This window comes from Miscanthus floridulus, unplaced genomic scaffold, assembly GCF_019320115.1.
Source record: "Miscanthus floridulus cultivar M001 unplaced genomic scaffold, ASM1932011v1 fs_272_1_2, whole genome shotgun sequence".
NCBI lineage: Eukaryota > Viridiplantae > Streptophyta > Magnoliopsida > Poales > Poaceae > Miscanthus > Miscanthus floridulus.
The window spans coordinates 1-10,919 of record NW_027096492.1 but is presented as its reverse complement, the minus strand read 5'-3'; the positions used below and the strand labels follow the sequence as shown (position 1 = coordinate 10,919).

At 44.8% G+C, this 10,919-nt stretch overlaps 1 pseudogene; it reads left to right on the top strand.

Moving 5' to 3' along the window:
- Positions 1 to 3,675: 3,675 nt before the first annotated feature.
- On the top strand, positions 3,676 to 7,495 carry LOC136531061 (uncharacterized; annotated as a pseudogene).
- Positions 7,496 to 10,919: the final 3,424 nt, after the last annotated feature.

The following is a 10,919-nucleotide window of genomic DNA, read 5'->3' as shown; positions in this document are numbered from 1 at the left end:
TTTAGGGTTGCTTTAATTATTTCAACATGCTTAATATTGATAAGACATAAACTTATAGGAATTTCCGTGATAAATCGGTGATAGTGTTAGCTCTAAAAATTTTATAGTAAATTCCTAATATTATTAGTTGCTCACTATAATTTTTGTAGCTCTAGAATAATTAATTTGCTAGATAGATGATAATGCCATATTTCGATTAAAGATTAAATCGATAGAACGGGATAAAGTAACCCCGTGGAATTGGAACACTTGTGTTGGAAATGACATCTTTCTCTATGATGTTGATACGTAGATTAGTACGTTAGTCGTTAGAATTAGCTCGTTAACTTGAAAGACGTAAATCATATTTTACAAGTCACGGTTGCAGATTATTGATTACGTCTTTGCATTGCATCGTATTGCATATCATCATAGGGACGTCGATGGATCACGGAGTCATCGGGACTTGCTGGAGAAATGGTGTTTTTGGAGATCGTGTCGCCATGATGGAAAGCTAACTTCTAATTAAATCTTACCCAGGCAAGTCCCGGTGCATAACCCCTATTTTGCTGCACTTTAAATTATATTTGTGCATTAAGTTTTAAGGAGTTGAATGAAACCCACTTGCATATATATATCTTTATCCTATGAGTCTTACTAGTATGACAGGATCGTATAGATTGCAATGCTACAGGACTCCGGTAGAAGTCGAGTAATTGCCTGTCACTCATGAGATATAGAAAATATATTACTGTATTATTATCACTTGGAAAATATAAATGGTGGAAAGGAAAAATGGTGACCGGGCAGGGATATGGTTTGAGTATTGGTGGGTGTAAGAGGTTGTGTCCTGCGGCCGCAGGGCATAGCTGGGTTACACTGCTTTCCTTATCTGTGTCGGTTAAGGACCGACCGTTGCATAAGACTCTGGGCAAGTGATAGACTTATTATTCCGAGCACATACTTGGGTATGGGCGCTTGGAAGACTTGTTGCTCTCTTATCGTGGGTTCCGGCTCTTTCTGGACTGACTGATTAGATGCGGGGATGGTGGAGGTCCTTGCACCGCACTAAGTCCGGGACTTAGGAGCGGGGGCTTGGAGTCCAAGTTTGGATGAGGACCTGGACCCCATGATAGGAGGGTGATGGGTTGGTCCTGCTTGTGCCTGGGATACAAGCGGGGCATGTGTTTTCGGGGTACCCAGCTGGGGGTATTAATTCACGAATCACCGAAAAATCCGGTATGGCTTGTCTAAACTCTAGCACCGTAGTAAGAACTGAAAGATAAAAAATGAAAAAAGAAAATCTAATTGCTTACCACCTACTTGAAAAGTACCACAGGTGCTTACATAGAATGGTTGGTTAATGAACTAATGCGGCTATTAATAAAAATCGAATATAAGGACGCACGTTTAATAATGCTTTCTACAGACGCAATAACCCACAAGCCAGATAGCCTTGCATATTCTTGGAGTCATTTCTTTCCTCCTGTCGGGTAAGTTTTGCTGAGTACAATTGAGTACTTAGGGTTTATTTCCCCCTGTTGTAGGTGACAGGTGGATGCTAGAGCTGACCTTTGTGTGTGGATTTTTCCTGGTGGGCTCAGAGAGGATTTTCTTTACGCTACGACCATAGTTTCTATTTATAACTCTTACTAAATGTTTTTATAAATGAAAGGTTTATAACCTGTTGTCTTAGTTTATATATCGATGCTTCATCATGGCATGAATATATGTTTAATTCTGATGTAACTCTGTTCACATGTTTATATTCCGCTGTTCAATTAAATTGTTCATAACTCTGATAATATGATTACATTCCGCTGTTATAATAATAACTATTATACTCTGATGTTGTATTAAAAGTGATATAAGAAATGGTTAAGAATGATGTAAGCTTTATTCTCTCATTTATGATCCTGATGGAAAATATAGATTTTCAGGTTCTCCCTTAGGGTGTGCCCGACGAAGCCGAGTAATTTAGTGTTTTCCTTTGGGTGCTTAGTGTCTAATAGAAGACAAGCACTCCTGAGAGGGCCACACATCTTTTCATCCCACTGGCTTCCTACAACTATTATTAGATCATTTGAACAAAGGAACATGTCAGGTATCCAAAGCTCTAATCTAGCCCATCATAACCTAGCTAACCTAAGCAATGATGTTTGAAGCCCGATATTCAAGCCCATCTAGAATTTCTTTGTTCATTGTGGCTCTCGGAGCATATCCAAATGCAAAGTCAATTAAGCGACCAGTGGCGCTCCTGCTCGAGCGCGCGACTCTAGGCCGCAACGGGCCGGCCCAGGAGACCCCTCCTCCCCTCATTCAACGTTGCGAAGGCTGCTGCTTCCCCCATTCGTTTCGTTCCGACAACGCAGACGGGCGGCGTGACGAGGGCGGCGCAGCTGGCTGCGACTCCGGTCAGGCGCACGGCAAGGCGGAGCAGCTGGCGTCGGTGCCCACGGCCGATCTCCACCATCCGCTCGCCGCGCCGCAACCCGGAGAGTAGACTGCGCTCGGTCGAGCACCACCTGGGGCCAGCGTCCTTGCGACCAGCTCCGGCGCGGCGTTCGCCCTCTACAGCCTTGGTGTCCCCCGCAACCGTCGCTGCTGTCCTACTTCGCGACTCGCCACCATGGCTGACGACAAGCACCACCAGGACACCAGGTATTCCCTCCCCTTGTCCTCCCTTCCTGCTGTGCGTCTCATGGAATATAGAAATATAAAAAATTAAACATAAAAAATAATTAAGTAAGGTAAAATAGAAAAAATAGAAAATAAAAAAATCTATATAAAAGATAAAGAGAAAAGAGAAAAGGAAAAAAAGAAAGAAAATACCAAAAGAATAAAATATAAAAATAAAACAAGCATAATAATTAATTATAGTAAAAACAAAAATAAATAATAAAAATAAAAATATAAAATGAAAAGGATAATGAAAAATCGCATGAAACAAAAAATAAAAAAATAAAAAATAAAAAATAAATAAAATAGAAAACATAAAGACAAAGAGAAAAGGGAAAAGAAAGAAATACAAAAAGAGTAAAATATAAAAATAAAATAAACAAAATAATAATTATAGTAAAAGCAATAATAATATAAAAATGAAAAGAATAGCAAAGAAGAGAAAACACACATAAAACATTAATAACAAATGATAAATATATAGGAAAAAAAAATATGCCCATGAAAAAATAAAATAATTAATTAGAGTAAAATAACACAGAATAGAAAATAAAGAAAAAGAAAAAAGAAAAAGGGAAAACGAAATATAAGACATAAAAAAACTAACGTAACAGCCTAGTGGGATTTATAAGAAAAAAAAGAAGAAAAAGAAAAGACGTCAATACCAGCCTATCGATAGAAGGAAAAAGAAAAGAAAAGAAACATACGTGTGGGGAACGGATGTCGCTGTCGCTATGTGGTACGCTCGGTGGGCTGTCCGTCCGTGGGCCGACACCTCGGTCGTTGGCTCGTTGGACTGCACTTACGGAACTCGCGCGGGAATTATCGGAGCCGCGCGGGAATCATCGGCAGAAGGCTCCGGTCCGAAGACCTGAAGAAGATTTCCGTGGGCCTGGGGGTCGCGCGCTACGCGCCGCGCGCGACGGGTCGGCCTTATCCGCCTCCGTATCCAAACGTCTCCGTAAGCATCCACACTTCCACAGCGCACCAGTTACTGCTGCACTAGCCAGTAGCCAGCCTCAGCCGTCAGCCTGCCGACGACTGGCCGGCGTGCGTGCGGCGCCCTCGTGGCAAGCAAGCGCAGGCGCAGTACACGTTGTAAATTCCGCAACAGCAGGAGCACCTCATCGCAGAGGGACCAGATATGCTCTCTGCGCTCTTCGGCGGCTACCTGGCCGCCTACCCGCCGCCGCCTCTCCCACCCGCAACAGCAGCAGCCCCGAGACCGAGCGCGCGTCTCCCGGCTCCCTTCCTGCTCGCCTCAGGCACGCGTCCCTCCACGTCGCCCGACGGCGCGCGGCGGGGGCGGGGGACGCGCTGAGCGCGTCAGCCGCCGCGGAGGGCGACGACGAGTACGAAGCGGCGCTGCAGGAGGAAGGGTTCCCGAGCTGGACGGGGAGCGGCGAGGAGGACGACTACGACCACGACCCCGAAATCGGAGATATTATGGGGGACTACTTCGACGACCCCAAGAAGGCCCAAACTCGCGTGGGCTCCCCTGTCTTCTCTTCTTTGTTCTGACGAATGAACGGCTTTCCTCGTCTTATTCTCGGTTGCACAATTTGGTGTTTGCTTCACGCCCTGTGCTCTCGTGCAGATGGAGGATAGGATAAGAAAGAAGCGCCACAAGATCGTGCAAACCAAGACCGGCTCGCCCAACCCCATGAAGGTCGTCTTCAACAAGTAATGTGCTTCTCTGATGCTGCCATATATTTGTACAGTGTACAAAATCCAGTTAGCTAGATAGGACTAGTTTATACTGTGCAGTTTGAACTGATGAGTCTCCAAATTTTCATTTACAAAATTGGCCTCCTAAATCAAACTGTCAGTGTTAAATTCTTTTACAATATTTTTGATAATGGATGGAATAGAAGTATCAGGTATCATACACTCCACTCCAAGTGATTCTTTAGCCATTCATTATTACAATTGCTGCACTCGCAGCAAAAGCAAGTTCATAGGTTATAGCTCATCGAACAGAAGCGCAAAATAGCGACCCAACACCTTTAACATAATCTGTGTGTAAACCTCCATCCTTGACCAGCAAAAACCTCTATTGTGATGACCTCCAAAGCCACTTCCGAGCATGATTCTTTTACAATATATTGTTAACCATGATCTTATGAAAAATACTTCTGAGCATGAGCCCAACACCCTATGTGACGTTGGATCAACTATTGGTGAAAAGTCACAAAGTTTAGATCTCGAGTACCTTATAATGTTCAATGAAGAAGTAAAACTATTGACAACCATTTTGAGATCTTTCTTAATTGCTTAATGGAGTTTGCTTGTTTCCTATTCTAGATTTGACTTCTCCAATTCATATATTTGGTTCGAGTTCTACAATGCTCTGTTGCCAAAGATATTACCTTAATTTCTGATGTGAGTTCTTTCTCTTTATTTTTTCCCAACAGGAAGTATTTACCACACTTATAAAAGAAGCATAGTATGTATCAAATCTATACACATGTTTGCTCAGGATGTTGCAACTTCCCTTTTATTGTGCTTGCAGTCCCTGCGATCATGGCATATAGTTGGCCGTCTTGGTGGCTGCAATTCCATGAATATGCAGGTATAATGGTTGGACCATATTTACACTTTCTGAATGTCATTGTGGACAACCTTTTTTGTTTTCTTGTCATGTCCTTCAAATATAGTAAGGAAACAAAGTGGTTGAGATGATACTAGTCAGGGTAACATAATCCTTCCATTAGTAAGAATGTAAAACTCTGACCTCCATTCTTTTCTTCAAAATGTTGGTAAGTTAAATGATTTGATCAAACTTCAATGCTTTGAACTAAGGGCTTCAAAAGTTTTTGTTTATTTTACAGTTATCGCAGTTGCCTTTAGATTGTAAAAGGCCGACTTATGATGCTCTTGAAGGAGCTAACGTCACTCCGACGTCCTTTTACAACATTGGTGATCTTGAGATTCAAGATAATCTAGCACGAGTATGGTGTGTAATATTTCTCTTCTAAGCCGGCCTTACAAACTGTAGACTGTAACCTTTTTATGTTGTCATGTGAGTTATCATGACTTATTGAACTAAGGTGTTATCCATTTCCCAGTCCTCTAATTCTTGATTACTATCATCTGTTCTCACATCATTCTGGATTACAGACACTAACTGTTTGTGTTAACAAGCTTATGAAAAATACCATAAATATGAAAAGAGCATTCACGACATAAATTCCATCGATGTGGGTTTAATCATGACAAATCATTTTTAGGTGATTTATGAATTTTGTGGTGGAGTAAGCCTGCTGGACCACTTTGACTAAAAAATACTTACTACCATTTATACTAGTACACTGCAATTCTATGGCTTTCTAGAAAGCTGTAGCTCCATCCGTGCAATTGTACCTTTTTGCACCATGTATATGATACCTTTCAAACAAATATTTATTCCAGAGAAAATATGCAAATGCATACCTTTTCAATTTCTAATCACATTGATTTAACCCATGACTCTTTATTTTCATATTATTAACTTGCACAGGGTAGACATTGGTATTCATGAGCCATTGCTTTTGGACATCCTGCTTAATGCCTTAACAACAATAAGTTCAGAGTAAGAACCAGACTTTTGAATTGTCAATATATTTGGTAATTTATTTACTTGTATAATGTTATTTCTGCTCATCAGGATCTGATTGCTAACATATGGTGCACTTCTATATTTATATCTTGCTCTGGTTTTCTGTTTGGCGCCCCCTAAAAATTAAAAGTATGTGACGTGGCACAGCTTGAGTCTGCTGCAACCTGTCCCACAGGAATGCAGTATGTTTTGCCGAACTGACATGTTTGTGAGCACTGTGCTCCACGGCTTATACACTTTTCTTCTTTTATAGGAGGAGAAACAAACTGAACCTTTTATTTTATCTGAAGGGTAACTATTGATTTGGAATGTAATCCTTGCTAGAAAGGTGTTCCTGTAGTAGGGCAAGATTGGGCTTGTGAGTTTTGGCACACCATTAGGGAGGAGCACACTTTTTTATTGCCTCATCATAACTCAACATAGTGTTGTTACTCATGAAAAATAATATACTAGCTGCCTCTTAATGTCTCGATTAATTGTGTGTTGGGGGGGGGGGATGTCCAAGCTGACACTGCTTAGTGCTTACTGTATTCGGTCATGTTATGAATAATTTGGTATCATATTCCTGTGTGGAACAATGCAATCTCATCCGTTTTTCTGTTGATTTTTACAGTCATGTTGGTATTAAGCAAGTACAGTTTGGAGGGTTAGAGTTTTTGAACTGGAGTGAGGACTTGAAAACAGAAGAGGTTGGATATAGTGTGGGCAAAATCTAAAATAGCCCAATCCTGAGATTTGCAGAAGAAGCTACTGTTTTAGCTAAAACGCAAATACAGCATCTGGTTCCAGAACGTAGGGTTTCAACCACCTTGATGCTGCAAATGAGAAGAAAAATGGTGACAACACAATGGATGAAAAACTTGATGTCCAAGCATATTAACTTCTGAAATGAGGTTGCAGTCCTTACCTTTTGGATACATGTAATATCCTAGGTCCTCTGATGTCCAACGTGTGGATTGTTACTCCACAATTTGACACTAGCTGGTAGGTGAAAACTTGTAAAATTATGTTTTCTTAGGGCTTGTTTGGTACAGCTCGGTTTCACCGATGAAGCAGCTTTTCATTGGTACAGCTCAGTTTTACTATAATTTGAAAGCAGTGTTTACCTTATTCATTTATACCAAACTGCCAAGAAGGTCCATTGTCTACTGATGGATACAGTATTTAAGGGTTTACTTTTTTCTGGACAAAGTGTTTTGTTACTATAACAAAAGAAACCAGTGAGGACTTTGCATTTAACTTTCTGTGTGTGTGTGTGTGTGTGTGGGGGGGGGGGGGGGGGGGGGGCGGGGGTTTAGGGGGTGTAGGCGTCGGCTATGGGGGAGGAGGGCGGCGGCTGAGAGGGAGAGAGAGACAGGCGGAAGGGGAAGGATAAGCCTAAGGCTGTTCTTTCTTGATCTCAATTGTTACATTGCCTCTCTATTTATAGTCCTGAGTAAATTTGTATCCTAAGTAATCTAATGAGGGAAGTCCTTATAGATATGGACTCCTCCTAATCTATCTAATCTCAACCGATCCTATTCCTATTCTCTTTCCTCTATGGAGAACCTCCTGGTATGGATAGTGGAGCAGCGGGAGATTGCCCCTGCTGTGGGCGCGCGCCCCTCCCCGTTACGTGGCGCGGCTGACCTAAGCCCTCCATCAGATGTATGACATCACTCCCCCCTTCTTCGATCAGCATGTCATCGCACTGAATCAATGTCCAATTGTTGACACAGTCTGGTGCCCTAGGGTATCTCTGCGATTTGAACAGTGAGGTGCCCTAGAGTGTCGTTGAATTGGTTGGTGCTGATGTGGTAGTCGGAGAACTAGAAGTAGTAGCTAAGGAGACGAAGTAGCCGTAGATGTAGTAGATGTTGGTTCCCAAGCCTTCCATTGGTTCATGGATGTAGCGTGCAGCATAGATTGCGGCGTCGGGAAGTGTTCCTAGGAAGTGTAGCGTTTGCATGACCTGTGGAGGTCGCAGAAACGAGTGTACCTATCCTACGTCAACTTGCCCCATGATGCGCCTGCATAATGCTACTGTGACGATGGTTGGTGGTGTTGTGGTGAAGTGCTGGAGTGTGCCGAAGAGGAGGTCGTCCGTGTCAGTTGGCTAGGGAGACTAGTGGGGTGGCCGTCACCGTGCTGTTTGCTGATGTAAATATCCTCAATGGAGAGGAACTGTTGGTCGTTGTTGTCGAAGAAGATGATCGTCGTTGATGGTAGTATGTGCAGTGGCCATTCCTCGAGGAGTAGGATACTCAAGGTAAAAGCTTGTGTTGTTGGTGTAGATGTCACTGTGTGGAGGTTGATGGCTAGGAGATGCGGTGATGTAGTTCCAAGGAACTCAAGCAGGTCTTGTAGCAGAGGTGAAGTCATCAGGATGTATCGTTCGTTGTAGCAGATGATGCCATGTTGGAGGGACCAAGCTAGTGCTGCTGCCTGGACTTAAATGGTGGCGGAGATGATCTAGAGTTCGCGCTCGTCTGTGGTGGCAAGGCAGAGCCGTGCGAGATATCGTGATCCAGTTTGCTGTGGGCGGCCGCTCCAGTGTTGTAGCTGGCTAGTCAAGAAAGTGCTATCGTCGGCGTGTTCTGCGGTGCTTGGGCTATCGTAGGAGCGAGAAGAGGGGCGCTAGGGTTTAGGGGGTGTAGGCGTCGGCTATGGGGGAGGAGGGCGGCGGCTGAGAGGGAGAGAGAGACAGGCAGAAGGGGAAGGATAAACCTAAGGCTGTTCTTTCTTGATCTCAATGGTTACATTGCCTCTCTATTTATAGTCCTGAGTAAATTTGTATCCTAAGTAATCTAATGAGGGAAGTCCTTATAGATATGGACTCCTCCCAATCTATCTAATCTCAACCGATCCTATTCCTATTCTCTTTCCTCTATGGAGAACCTCCTGGTATGGATAGTGGAGCAGCGGGAGATTGCCCCTGCTGTGGGCGCGCGCCCCTCCCCCTAACGTGGCGCGGCTGACCTAAGCCCTCCATCAGATGTATGACATCACTCCCCCCTTCTTCGATCAGCACGTCATCGCACTGAATCAATGTCCAATTGTTGACACCCTCTAGTGGTAGTCTGGTGCCCTAGGGTATCTCTACGATTTGAACAGTGAGGTGCCCTAGAGTGTCGTTGAATTGGTTGGTGCTGATGTGGTAGTCGGAGAACTAGAAGTAGTAGCTAAAGGAGACAAAGTAGCCGTAGATGTAGTAGATGTTGGTTCCCAAGCCTTCCATTGGTTCATGGATGTAGCGTGCAGCATAGATTGCGACGCCAGGAAGTGTTCCTAGGAAGTGTAGCGTTTGCATGACCCGTGGAGGTCGCAGAAACGAGTGTACCTATCCTACGTCAACTTGCCCCATGATGCGCCTGCATAATGCTACTGTGACGATGGTTGGTGGTGTTGTGGTGAAGTGCTGGAGTGTGCCGAAGAGGAGGTTGTCCGTGTCATAGTTGGCTAGGGAGACTAGTGGGTGGCCGTCACCGTGCTGTTTGCTGATGTAAATATCCTTAATGGAGAGGAACTGTTGGTCGTTGTTGTCGAAGAAGATGATCGTCGTTGATGGTAGTATGTGCAGTGGCCATTCCTCGAGGAGTAGGATACTCAAGGTAAAAGCTTGTGTTGTTGGTGTAGATGTCACTGTGTGGAGGCTGATGGCTAGGAGATGCGGTGATGTAGTTCCAAGCAACTCAAGCAGGTCTTGTAGCAGAGGTGAAGTCATCAGGATGTATTGTTCGTTGTAGCAGACGATGCCGTGTTGGAGGGACCAAGCTAGTGCTGTTGCTTGGACTTAAATGGTGGCGGAGATGATCTAGAGTTCGCGCTCGTCTGTGGTGGCAAGGCAGAGCCGTGCGAGGATATCGTGATCTGGTTTGCTGTGGGCGGCCGCTCCAGTGTTGTAGCTGGCTGGTCAAGAAAGTGCTATCGCTGGCGTGTTCTGCGGTGCTTGGGCTATCGTAGGAGCAAGGAGAGGAGGCGCCCCATCCTTCTGGTGTCGGTGATGTTAGCGTCTCATCGTGGTGTGTGGTCTTAGTCATCATCGATTGCGGGGCGGTTCACCCTGCATCGGTGGAGGTAGGCGCGGGATGCTCCAAGGTACGCGCGAGGTCGAAGGCCGCCTCCATCTCTCATGGGTAGTGGCATGTGACCGCCATTGGAGCGCATCCTGAAGGCCAGTGACGAAGAGGCTGACTTGGTGCTGTTCACTGGTAATGCTGGCGTGCAGAGCGTAGGTGATGAAGTTGTTGATGTAGTCGTTCACGGTGCTGACATGCCGGGGTGGTGCGAGGTCACCGGTGGTGTCCCGGTTAGGGACGAAGTTGCGGATGAGGATCTAGGAGAAGAGATCCCACTCGGTCATAGGTGCATCCTTTGTCATGCGCATGAACCATCGATGTGCTGCACCTGTTAGATGAAAAGTTGTGTACCAGATTTGTTGAGTCTCCGGTAAACGGTACAAGTTGGAGAGTTGTTGCATCTATGAAAGCCACGGTGTTGGGTCCGTCGAGCCACCGTATGTAGGGTTGTGAGCCGATCCTAGATAGGTTGGTGTTGTTGCGGTGGTGCTGGCATTATTGTCGTAGTCGGAGGCAGCAGTGTTCTGGGCGCATGAACCTTTTGTGCCGGTGGCTAGGTGGCTAGCTGCTGCTGTGGTGGTGGTGGCGCCTTGGTCTGCTGGGTG